This window comes from Haemaphysalis longicornis, unplaced genomic scaffold (assembly GCF_048455015.1).
Source record: "Haemaphysalis longicornis isolate Haplotype H1 unplaced genomic scaffold, Haemaphysalis longicornis Haplotype H1 scaffold_7, whole genome shotgun sequence".
Classification (NCBI taxonomy): Eukaryota; Metazoa; Arthropoda; class Arachnida; order Ixodida; family Ixodidae; genus Haemaphysalis; species Haemaphysalis longicornis.
Window position 1 is genome coordinate 57,916,456 of NW_027526422.1, and position 12,766 is coordinate 57,929,221.

Here is a 12,766-nt window from a genome sequence, read left to right on the forward strand (position 1 = left end):
CCAGCGGCCACAACCGCCCCCTGAATCACAAAGCTCAATAAAAATGTTTTCTCTCTCCTGCCCCGCTCCCTGAACTCACGCGGGAGCAGCAAGTAATGTACCGAGAGACACAAGCAGGATATCCTTCCCTCACCCTCGCTTACTCAATCGCATGTTCCCCAATCAGTGCAAGAGCTGCCCCTTATATTAACAGCTAAGTACTCTCCACCAATGACAGGAGAGTGCGATTTCAGCCAAAAAACACCCGCTAGTTTTCCTCCCCTAATAACCGCACCCTCTCTCCTAGCAAGCGATGAAAGAACCTGTTGCCCATGCACCCCGCCTTGGAGGATCATCTACGGCTGGTTACCAGGGTCCAATTGGCGAAGGCAGCATATGGAATCCTGTGAAGAGAGCGCCACTCATCCAGCGGGTCTCGCGCGACATGCTCTGGAATTGTTGTAATCCTTTATTTCAAAGGGAAGGTTATGCGACCACAATAAGGGAAGAGGCAGGGAGGAGTAGCCGAGTAGCACAAATAATGGGTCCTTGAACGCCATAGAAGAGATCACTGCCGTCAGCAGAGCCAGGCTAGGGTAGGGATCATGTGAGTGCAGTCAAGTCAACTACTACGAACGGGGTAGGCCCCGGTTTACACTAATCTCGAGAGACCACTCTCTAGGCCAAAAACCCCTAGGGATAAAATTAGCGTCTTCGAAGGGGGGGGGGTCGTCTTGGGAGGAATCACGTGGCAAACCGTTGACGAGTATTGGGCGGTACAAGGAAAATGTGGCGCAGTGCCAAATTAAGTGGTTGAGGGTGGCGAACACTGTCGTTTGACAGCAGGGGCAGTAAGGAGGTTGAGATCTTGCCGGGTGAATCCATTTTCTCATGATGTGTGGTGTGAGGGCTGCGTTAGAAATAGTTTTGTTTATGAAGATTTCCGCAGAGCGAGGCATCGGAGGAGCCACAGCAAGGGGGAGTAACGGGCGCAAGGCGTACCTTCCGAGCATGGCGTGCGCGATGAAGTTGAAGCTAGGGGAGGGTCAGGACAGGGGCGCAACGCGTTGTCCAGGGGAGGGGTACTACCGAGACACTCCCTTGCTGCATCAAATGCAGCCTGGTTGCCCCCATCCGAGTCCGTGTGACCCGGCACTCATGCCAATCGAGCAGTGGTCCCATTGCAAGCCAGAATGGCGATCACGTGTTGTATTTCATGCACAGTTGGGTGATCACTGAAGGGCTTGCGGAGTTCGTGAAGTGCCTGATGGGAGTCCGTGAGGATCCGAAAACGTGTGGGGGGCGGCGTTGCAATACTATAGGTCAGGTGATCCAATGCGCAGAGGATGCTCTGAAGTTCTGCTTCCAAGGGAGACGAGTGGTGTCCTGGCCGAATGACAGAGCCGTCCAGGTCCGGCCGAGCTGGGCAGTGCCTGGCCAGACCCATATGGAAAGGCGAAAGGCTGGCGTCCGTGTAAATGTCGACTTCAGCAGGCAATTTTGTCGCAAGGACGCGCTGAAGGGCTTTCTCACGGGCAACTGGTCGGGTACGGGGGATACCAGTTCGCTGATGGGCCACTGTGACAGGCGGGAATGACCAAGGGGGTGGCGGGGGTGAGGCCGAGGGAAGTGTCGGAAGAATGCGCGAGTCCCAGGCGGAGAGTGCAGCCCCCTGTGGCGTTAATGTCCGCCGAAGGTCATGTTGTCCGAGAGTTTCCGCAAGGATCCCTCTTCCATGGGAGGCATAGGAGCAGCCCGTTCAAGAGCATCGATGCGGGTATGCCTGGGAAATCCAATGATGGTGCGGAGCGTGGCCCGATAAAGGACCGCTAGATGTTTCTTATGAGTCGAGGATAGGCTGTAGGCCGGAGCGCCATAGGTGAGACGACCGACCGCTACCGCCCGACACAGCATGAGGCACGCCGATTGGTGAGCACCGCCAAATTTGTTTTGAGGCGTGAATTTAAGTGGAGCATTGGCTTCCAATTTTTCCGCAGTTGACTTATCCACTGTCGAGCGCTGTTGTGGCTGGCGAGAGGGATGCCGAGCAAGCGAATATGACCACAGTGGGAGGAAATGGGTGTGTCGCCGATGTAGATGGTGTGATGCATACCAGTGGGTGGTTGGTGCTGACCGCGGACCAGGAGAAATTCGGTCTTCTCGGGTGCTAACTCAAGGCCGAGAGTTGGAAGAGTAGTGGAAAGGCTTTTCACCGCCGCCTGCAATTCTGTTGCCATGTCCTCCGTGCAGTCGTAGTCGGCGGCCTCAACCCATACTGTGAGGTTGTCAGCATAGATTGCAAAACGAGCTGCAGTGTCCCGTTCTAGGTTGCGGGCGACGCGTGCCATGGCCAAATTGAAAAGTACGGGTCCAAGGACAGAACCCTGTGGAACAGCCCCTATCTAGATAAAAAGTCCTGGCGCTCCATCCTGGATGCGTGCTGTGGAGCAGAATCGGTAGATTTTCTAAAAAATTCTTCCGAATCCAATTTTGGGTCCTTTGGCTTGGAAAGGCTATAGCGAGTTCTTCAAGAATCGCTGCCTGACTAACATTGTCAAAGGCTTTTCGCACGTCGAAAGTGAGGACATAATCTGGATTACCAGCTCGTGACGTACGGTTCAGAGCGCGTCGTAGTAGCCAAAGGCAATCGTGAGTACCGAGGTGAGGACGGAAGCCAGTCTGGGACGGATGGAACCACGGGCGTACATATTCCAAATAATACTGAAGGCGGTTGTTGATCAGGCGTTCAATAAGTTTACAGATGGTGGGTGTAAGAGAAATAGGCCGGAGGTTAGTCAGCACAGAAGGGTCTTTGTTTGGCTCCGGTATTGGGTGAACAAGAGTCAGTTTGAATTCGCCCGAAACGTCACCAGAGGCCCAGTAAGTGTTAATCATGTTTAGCAGTACTAAGTGTGCAGACTCATCCAAGTTACGGAGCTGCTGCCATGTCACGCCATCATGACCAGGGGAAGAGCGAGGTTTGGACTGATGAAGAGCTGCCGTAAACTCGCCCATGGTGAATGGGACGTCGAGATCCTTATCCACGCCCGGAACCGGGATGACCGGCAGTGGAGGGTAGGGGCTGCTAGAGGCATGAGGGAAAGAAGTCGTTATCAGTCGATGTTCTACGTCCGCTGGTGGGCCCCGGAAAGTGAGGGAAGCGAATAGCGTAGGTTTTCCATTGCGCTTGCCTGACAAGCTCCGAAACGTGCTCCACAGCTTGGAAAGGCCTCTTTCTTTACCGAGCTTAGCACAGAGACTATGCCAATGCTCGTTGGAAAGGGAGCGCTGGTATTGTCGGATGATTTAGTACTGGCGACGAATCCGGATCAGGTCTCGGTGACGTTTGCCGTTGCTTAGATAGCAAGTCGTGAGGGTTTGCACGCGCTTCCAGAGGTTGGTAAGATGAGCGTCCAGTGCGGGTGTTGAAGAGTCGCATAAGATTTCCTCTGTAGCGTGTGATTTCGCAGAGTGCATGGCAGCAGTAAACTGCGGTAGGGTTGCATTTTGAGGGATACGGAGGGCGGTTCGAAAAGTTTGCCAATCAATGTGCGAAAGATATTGGCGAGTGCGGAAGCGCTTGCCTCGGAGAGTGAGAAGAATAGGATAATGATCACTACCCCAAGTGGTGGTATAGGGGCTCCACGTGCGAATCACTCCTGTAGTAGCAATGATTAGGTCAGGCGAAGTGTTTTTCTGCCGTCGATGAAGACCTGCACGGGTGGCTAACGTAGGGTCATTAAGAAGAGAGACCGTAATCGTCAATCGTCGCCTCAAGGCACGAGCCTCGACCATCCGTAGAGTCATATCCCCACATAGTGCTTTTCGCATTAAAGTCTCCGCCGATGATAATTGGAGTGTGGGGATACTGCAAGACAAGGTGGCGCAACCAATTATAGTTAATAGATTTCTGTGAGCCGGTGACTGGGCGGTAATACACAGACGCTGCGAGTAGTGGTTTCCCATCAGGCAGGCGCACCTGCACTATAACCACTTCGTGATCCTTGGAGCATTGGCCCGGGACGGACACCTTGCAGCAACCAAGGTCTGACCGCACTAAAACAGCCGCTTGTTCCACCACTGATGGTTGGGTGGGAGATGGGACTTTGCTTTGGTGAGTTATTGACGGTTCCGAATAAGTTGTGTAGCCTCTAATTTTTGACATGGATCTGGTTTCTTGAAGAAGGATGAGAACAGGCAGAATTTGCGCTACTCGGCTTGAAAGAATGGGAGCCCATTGATTAAAACTGCGACAGTTCCACTGTAATACGCGGAGAGACCGCTTCATTGTTCAAGGGTACTGCAAGGAGTAATCTTTCTTGACGGTGGGTCCGCTTCATTTGGAACACCGGGAAGGGTTTGGATAAAGTTCATCATCGCCGTAGTTTACTGAGCATACTGTTGTGTGAAGGTCCGGAGCCTGTCCATATCAGCCAACCGAGCACGGCGTTCTTGCTGGATGTCTGCGCGAATGAATTTTAACACTTGCATAATATCGTTCGTTGCAGTACCCCTTTGTGAGGTAGCGGTACGCTTGACGCTAGTACTACGGCTCTTCCGTTGCTTCGGCACGAGGGTAGGGGGTTACGGAGGGCCGACTTTGCAGGTGTAGTCGTGGATACAGTTGGGAGGGGTAGAGTACAAACAGCTGATGTTGCTGGCGCTGTTGTGCTAGATGGAGCTGTTTGGGCGGGCACGGCATGGGACCCTTGGCGGTATGCTGCAAGCTCAGCCTTGAGCTGCGCGTTCTCTTCACGAAGCAGGTGGAGTTCAGAACGAAGGCTATCAAGCTGGGATAGTACGGTTTGCAGAATCGTATCCCTTGATGGCGAAAGTGATGGTGGGGGATCAGCTGTAGCGCTAGCTGGGGGAGGCACTTCATCGGCAGTGTTGGTGCTCGTGGTGCCTTGAGAACGTACACGATCCGCCTAGGATACTCCATCTTGATTTGATTGATTGTGGGGTTTAACGCGCCGACGCAACGCAGGCGATGAGGCGCGCCGTAGTGGAGGGCTCCGGATTAATTTTGACCACCTGGGGATCTTTAACGTGCGCCGAAATCTCGTACACACGGGCGTTTTTGCTTTTCGCCTCCATCAGAAAAGCGGCCGCCGCGGCCGGGAATCGAACCCGCGACTTCGTGCTCAGCAGCGCAACGCCTTAGCCACTGAGCCACCGCGGCGGGTGATACTCCATCTTGCACTTTGGAATAAGTACGAGGGGGGGGCGGAGGCAGTGCGGACAGGACACGTGGGGTCCACCGCCAGATGACCATCTTTTTTACAAGCCTTTTTTAAAGTGTGCGCTCGCATGGCTCAGCTTCAGCATGACCGCGCCCACACTTGCGGCACACCGGTTGGTGCGGGCAGTACTTCGCCATGGGCCCGATGCTGTGGCATGCGAAGCAGACCATTCTCTTTGGCTGGTAAGGCGACAATTTAACTATGGCCATGTAATATTTAACCACGTGTGGTATTGTAGGGGAGTCGAAAGTCAGGACTGCTCTATTTGTTTTGCCTATTTGTTGCGGATCCAATTCAAAATTGTTTCATTTGAATCTTCAGGCTCCACTGTGATGACTCCACGTGAAGTGTTGGCACGATTTGGGGAGTGTCTGACCTCTATGGGAAGGGTGACCATACGGTTATTGGCCTGGAAGGAGAGACTGGTAGTTAGTTGCAAGGAGGGGGTTCGCGTGCTCTTGGTCATATAGGGTAATCTGAATGCAGTTTGCAGCAATATCGTAGCGGTGCGTAGCGAGTTCGGCCATTTCGGGGGTGGGGGCAAGAGTGCCTAACAGATGTGCGAGGGCATTTTTGGGTGTATCGCACACACTGATTTTTATGAGTGGTCTCAACAAGAAAAGTGCTCGGGGCCTACTTACCCTGTCCAGGCGAGTTATTGCGGTCTTCCGATTTGGCTTGACTCGAGTTCAGATCTTCCAGGGGCTGTCATTGTCAGGATTGCTGCCGTCTTGTTCCATCACTTGAGCGTCCGTGTCTTCAGGGGTACTAGTTGCAGGGGTGGAGGCTGTAGCTTGCGATAGCGCCAACGGCGGAGAAGCGAGCACCAGTTGAGCGGGGGCCAGCAAGGTGCCACTTGGGGCATGAAGCGCCGATCTTTGAAGTTGTGGAAGCTCTGAGGGAGGCGGTGGTGCCGCCGCCGACATCATGCGCGAGCACGCAGGAGGAGCAAGCGCGAGGAGTCCGAGCACGTGCGAAGGAGCGCCGTCGCAGCCGGCCGCCCCGCTGCCGTGCAAGAGGCTTACCTGGCGGGCACAGTTCTAGTGGCCAGGAATGCGTCACCGCGTGGTCAGATCCGCTGGAGACGACCACGAACGGGAAGCTGGTCAATTCACGACACTTTAGAGCACACTCACGGGGATAACACCAACTAGTCCGGCACTACCAGAGGTCGAAGACGGAGCCTATGGAACACATGTCTACCTTCTTCGAGCGCAGATGGCGCCCCCTTTAGGATAATCATCTCGCTCCGTCCACAGCGTGATATCTGCATAGACGGTGAGCCGCGCGCCGCTGGATTTGTGCACGTCTACTGCCACCTTTCCATCACTAAATTGAAGAGGAGGGGTGATATTATGGAGCCTTGTGGTACACCGCGGTCATTGTAGTACGTCTTCGGATGGTCGTTGCCCGTTCGGATCTCGAACGTTCTATTTTCTAGAAAACTGGCAACGTAATTGTACTTCCGCTTGCTAGGATAATGGTTCTCGATTTCGGCCAATGTGGCTTCGTGCGACATCGTGTCGAAGGCCTTCTGCAGATCAACTGCCACGAGAGTATGTGGTTGTCCTGGTGGCGGGCCTGGTCGAGCTGAGTTGATGAGCCGTCTGAGAAGCCACAGACTGTCATGAGTCCCCATGTTGGGGCGGAAACCAGTCTGGCCAGGGTGAAAGTGGTTGGTCATTTGTTCAAAGTGATAAGTGAGGCGATTAGCGGCCATCCTTTCGAGAAGTTGACCTATCGTAGAGCGTCTGGTCGGAGGTTACGGACGTGTTTCGTTGGTTTCCCTTGTTTGGGGATCGGTTGTATAACCGAATGTTTCATTGAGGCAGGGATGGAGCCATATTTCCAAACATCGTTGAGGAGTTGGAGGAGGACTTGTTTGTTTGTTCGTTTAAATTTCGAAGCATAGTCCATGTGATACCATCTTTACCAGGAACGCTGCGCATGTTGACCTGGTGGTGGGCAGTCTCCATTTACGCCATAGTGAACAGGGATTCTTCATTGTCTTCGTCCGTAACTTTCACGCGACGGTGGGGAGGTGTAGGCGTAAGGCTGGCGTTGGGGAAGAAGTTGTAAGCCGCCTCTTGTTCAATTGTTTCGATAGAACACGCAATGCTTAGAGAAATCTTCGCAATACAGTTACCAGTCTTTTTCTTGCCGTTAAGGGATCGAAATATGTGCCACAGCTTTTTAGTAGACGTGTCTTTGTTGAAGCTATCGCAGTGATGTCATTTCTTTCCTCGCAGTTTCTAATTCTTTTGCAGGTCGTCAATCATACGGGTCAGCTCTTGGAGGCGTTTTTCCTTGTCGCGTAGTCGCGACGTAACTGGCTGATGGTCCGAGACGACTAGTGTGGTCCGCAGTATGTAGTAAATAAATAAATAAAGCACTTGGCCATGCGACGTCAGTTGAATTCCCACACGCGGCTCTACAAAGAGTGAAAGCAGAGATTCTGCCAGCCGTTACCTGAGATTCGCGGGAGCGCCGTCCCGAATGCAGCAGCGTCAGCCACGGCCGGGCTCGAGCGGCGGACGCCGCCGCCGTAGCACGGCCGTGCGTCGGAAGAAAGAAAACGGAGAGGAGCGTGTTTCGAAGGGCAACAGCGGAACCTAGCCATCCTGATGTGCTAGCTCGGGGCTACACCACCGCGCGACACAAGCGCAGACTCGGTGATTCCCATTTATACAGATTTAAACTATATAGTTTCGTAAGTTTGAGAATTGCGAGAAAGCTGACGGAACTTTTATAATCGCTATTTATCAGAACCAGCTGCTCCATTCGTCTTTTGTGATACCTGTTAAAACACAACCGAATTCGTATTCAGCAATTCAGAAAATGCAGTCCCATTTGTGACAAGCAGTGCGCAAAAGGTGGCGTTTCTCTAGCGGCCAGAGTGGTCTCTTCATTCAGTCGGGTCCGGGTTACCCAGGAGGTGCTGTCAAACAAGTTAATCAAGCCTTGCAAAGGAAGCGCGCAATGGATGCGAAGATGCGCCAAAACAGGCCCAACACCGTCGCTAAAGCAGACGACAAAGCCGACGGAAGGGTCGCGCCGACGCGCCCGCCGGGATGAGCACGGGGAACGCTGGGTAATAGCGCTAGGGTGCCTCGATGCGCGCCCGCTCCGCTAAGGGTGAGGACAACCGCGTCGTCTGCTAGCGCGACCGCCATTTTCTTGCATCCGCTGGACGCGGGGCGCGCGTTTGCTGCGTGACGCGCCTTGATAGAGCTGGTCTCGCTAACAGTGTGGGCTTGATTTGGCTTTACTTTTGATATTCATTCCTTTTCTAGGGTAGATGAACAGAAGAGTACGGTTTTGGTGAAGGGTTCTCTATTTTGAGATGATTAGCGAAGGTATGGTGTATCCCGTGTGTTTCTGTTGCGTTACATTTGATCATTATGAATTACCAACTAGCCCAGTCTACAGCTTTACTTTTGGTAAAGTAAGCGTGATGCGCCGGGATGACGCTTCAGGACTGAGAAAGGTCGCACACCTTCTTACAACGAGCGCCTTATTTCATGATACAAAATGAGAGAACTGAAGATGCAAAGCGCCACACGTTTCATATCGGCCCGTCCGTTTGTATCAATCAAATATAAAAAGGCCGCAAAAGCATGATGAAACCTCCAACATAAACGCATAAAACCGTGCGTCTGATATCTAGAAACAGCCACACAGACAAGCTGACAATAGCCCCAAATGGATTTGGCACTGCTGAGAAGCCGGGTACAGTGGTGATCTCGCTTAGGGTGAACATGGGAGCGCGTGCGCGCCGGTACTAGAGTGTACTAGACGGTACCATCAGAGCAGCATACCGTCGGCCGCGCGAAGCATCGCGCATGCGCTGTGCGTGTCGAGCCGTAATTTGCTTTGAACGCCCGGATTGCGTCATCGGAGCGTCTGATCATCTTCTGCTATGTTGTGCGTCGTCTGCTAATGGTGCCTCGCTTTGAACACCGAATCATCGAACCTTGTACGAACATGCCTAATAAAAACCACAAAGTATCTTTTCCACCGTAAATTAAATCGGGGTTGTGGTGCCCTAGCTCATTTTAAGCTCTCAATTTATTTCTGACAAACATTGTGTGCATGGGCTCCTTTGGTTTCAGCGGCAATTGCTTAAAACAAGTAAACTGCTGTTTTAATTAACGTCATCTTTTTATGGAGTCTCATTGAAGCATGCTGGCGAGTTGCGAACTTGCGATGTGACGAACCAATTGCATTGCATTCAAGCTAATGAACGGATAACCGCTCACTAAGAAACAGTTTTCTTGCGGTTTCAAGTTTCCACTTATTTTTACAGCGGCCGATTTCTCCACCGCTTCAAGCACGATGAAGTTAGCAGACGACGTTCAGACGCTCCGATATGACGCGATGCCTCGCTCTACACGCACAGCGCATGCGTGCGGCTTCGCGCATCCCACGGTAGGCTGCTCTGATAGTACCGGCGGCCATGCGCACCCGTCTTCATCCTAAGCGAGATCACCCCTGTACTTACACTGCATATGCAGGACTGGTTCGTCGGCTGCCACAATTGTCCCGCTTGATCTTCACCGTCCACAAAACTTAGAAGCCGCTTTTTTGGGTCTCTAAGAAACGAAAACACCCTCCACAAATTTTTAGAGCTGTTAGAACATTGGGGAACGCAGCACCCAGGCGTTCTGCAAAGAGACTGTGAAGAGCGCCGCTTTTCGCGCGCCTAGCACGGGAGTCGGCGGGGGCGGGATGCAAGAAAATGGCGGCGGCGCCTCCCGAGAACCGGTCTTGGCGGCGGCGACCTCAAAGAGTGGCGCCACCCTCAGCGGAGCGGGCGCGCATCGAGGCACCCTAAATAGCGCCCAATCGCCGCGCCATCTACACTGTGCTCCGTGAGTGAAAAGCGCCCTCCGCCTTCCAGCCGCGTTGGGAGTTTCTTGTCCCGCACGCCACGAAAGAATCATTGGCTGGTAGAGGTATTTGAAAAGTCTTTTATGGTATTTGTGTGCTAGTCCGACTTCTTTGTTCGGATGTCTTCTTCTCTGCTCAACATCCTAAGCTTGTTTTACTAACCTCTACTGCTTTCCACCACTTCTGCTCCGCCCTGGCAGCGCCGCGGCCACCTAGCAGACCGGCGTTCGCCATGACGAACTTCGCAGTATTGACAGCTCTGAAAGTCTTGTTGGCGAAAATGAGGCAAACGTCCTGAAACATCCCAAGAGCAAGCCCGTTTTATACGCGTCTAAACAATGCGCCGATGCACATAATTTCACAGTCAAAGAGGACTGCAGCATTCGTCAAGCAAACGTAAACCCTGCATGTAATTAAGGAGTCTTACACCGTTTCAATTCAGATGTCAAAGCGAAGCTTTCAGCCTTTCACTTATGATGTCCGTACGCGGAAAAGGACTGCAGGAAAGCTAACTTTATCCGACGATATTGATGATTGTGGGCGAATTGTAGAAAAATTAAAATGCTTCCCTGCAAAGCTTGGCGACAGCTTCTCTACGCCGCCTCCACTAAATGGAGGCGGCGTAGAGAAACTAAAGTTACGCGAGGGCGTCCCTGGTCAACCGGACCCTTCGAGTCAAGGTGGGCCGAGCAACCAGCAGCCCACGAGGCGTGAGCTCTGGGGTTCCCCACGGGAGTGTGCTCAGCCCATTCCTCTTCAACCTCGTCCTGGCTCCACTCCTGAACTGCATCCCAGGTGGTCTTGCGTTTCCAGTGGGGATGGCAGTCTATGCAGGCGACATCGCCATTTGGGCACACGGACCAACGAGGAGGAGGAGGAGGATAAACTTTATTAGGAGCATAGTAATGTGGTGTGGGGCCCTCAGTCCAGGACTCCATTGGAGACCCCTGCCGCTATGGCCCTTTCCACCAGCCTACGCTGGGAATCGAGACCGGAGCTGGACAGCTCCTTCTCCCACTGCTCACGGGAAGGGTGCGCGATTCTTGGAATTTTGGGGTTTGCCGAACACTCCCATACCATATGGTACAGGGTGCCCGGGGAAGCGCAAAATGTGCACAGCGGGAAGTACTGAGTGGGATGGAGCAAGTGAAGTTTTGACGGATGAGGAAACGTATTTGTTTGGAGGAGCCGGAGGCAGTGTTCCTGCTCTTTGGTTAGAAATTCATGACCGGCGGGATAGATCATTCTTTGGCACTTATAGTACCCCGTTATTTCTTGATACGTAACCAAAGGACACGCAGTCTCCAACCTACACCCTCGTGTCGCCTGGCGGGATAGATCTCGGGCGATGTCGTGGGCGGTCGTGTTGCCCTGGAGGGTTGAGTGGGCTGGCGTCCAAACAATCTTCACTTTTCTTTCGGGTGGCTTTTGCAGCAGGATGTCCAGAGCCGTCTTGGAAATTCGACCACGAAGGAAGTTTCGGCAAGCCTGTTGCGAGTCCGTAATAACGGTATCCGCATTTGTCTGGGAGATGGCCAGAGCAATGGAAGCTTCCTCTACCTGGGTAGTGGTTGTGAAGGGCAAGGTGATGCTGGTGAGGTGATTCACTGTTGAAGTAACCACTGCGGTCATGGCTCCCCTTCGGGTGTAGTCGGCGGCGTCGGTGTAAACCGTGTGGTCTCGGTCCCTGTGTCGTTTGTCGAGAGTGCGCGCTCTTGATTCTCTTCTCCCTGCGTGGTGAGTAGGGTCCATCTTACGTGGTATAGGTGCAACGTCAATGTTTATTCTTATTTTTGGAGGTACGTCGCGTAATTGCTGGAATCTTTCTTCGGGGGACGCCATTCCCAGTCTGGTGAGGAGACTCCTCCCGCAGGGCGTCGTGCTTAGTCGCAGACGCAACGAGACTACTCTCCAAGGTGAAGGTGTGCCTCCAGGGGGTGCTGTGGGCAATCGCCGCCTTCCTGACAAGCCGCGGCCTGCAGCTGTCCGAGTCGAAAACGCAGGCCTTGGTCTTCCACCCGAGGGGCTACAGGGCACGCAAGGAGCACCGCCGCTCACCTTGAACGGCCAGTCCCTTCCGTGGTGCACCAGCGCCAAGTATCTGTGGCTCCTGGTCGACTGCCAGTTGTGCTGGCTACGTGTGGTGAAGGCGCTCCGGCAACGCACAACAACGGTCCAGCAGGGCGTGTGGAAGTTGTTGGCACGTGGCCAGGGCTGCACACACACCGTGGCCTGGCGGGCGTTCCACAGGATGGCGTCATCTGCCGTCCTCTATGCTCTGTCTCTGTTGCAACTCAAGCCGCGCCGTTGGGAGGAGCTGGAGGTGGATCAGCGTCGGGCCATCCGCCTTTCACTGGATCTTTCGAACATGTCTCCGGTGGCGGCGACGTACACGGAGGCAGGCAGGGGTTTATTTTATCCAGAATTTCTATTTTGGGGGGTGTCGAAATCTTCCTGGGGGTTGTTGGGGGCCTGTTGGGGTGTGTGTATAAATCCCTCGGGGGTTCCTGTGGTTGTCTTTTTTTTTGGGGGGGGGGGGTGTCCAAATCCTTCTAAGGGGTGTTGGGAGGTGTAGAAATCCCTCGAGGCAGGCTCCTGGCCTATCCAGATGTGGGCTCAATAGGTGGGGCTCCACCCCATCCACCGCCTGCAGG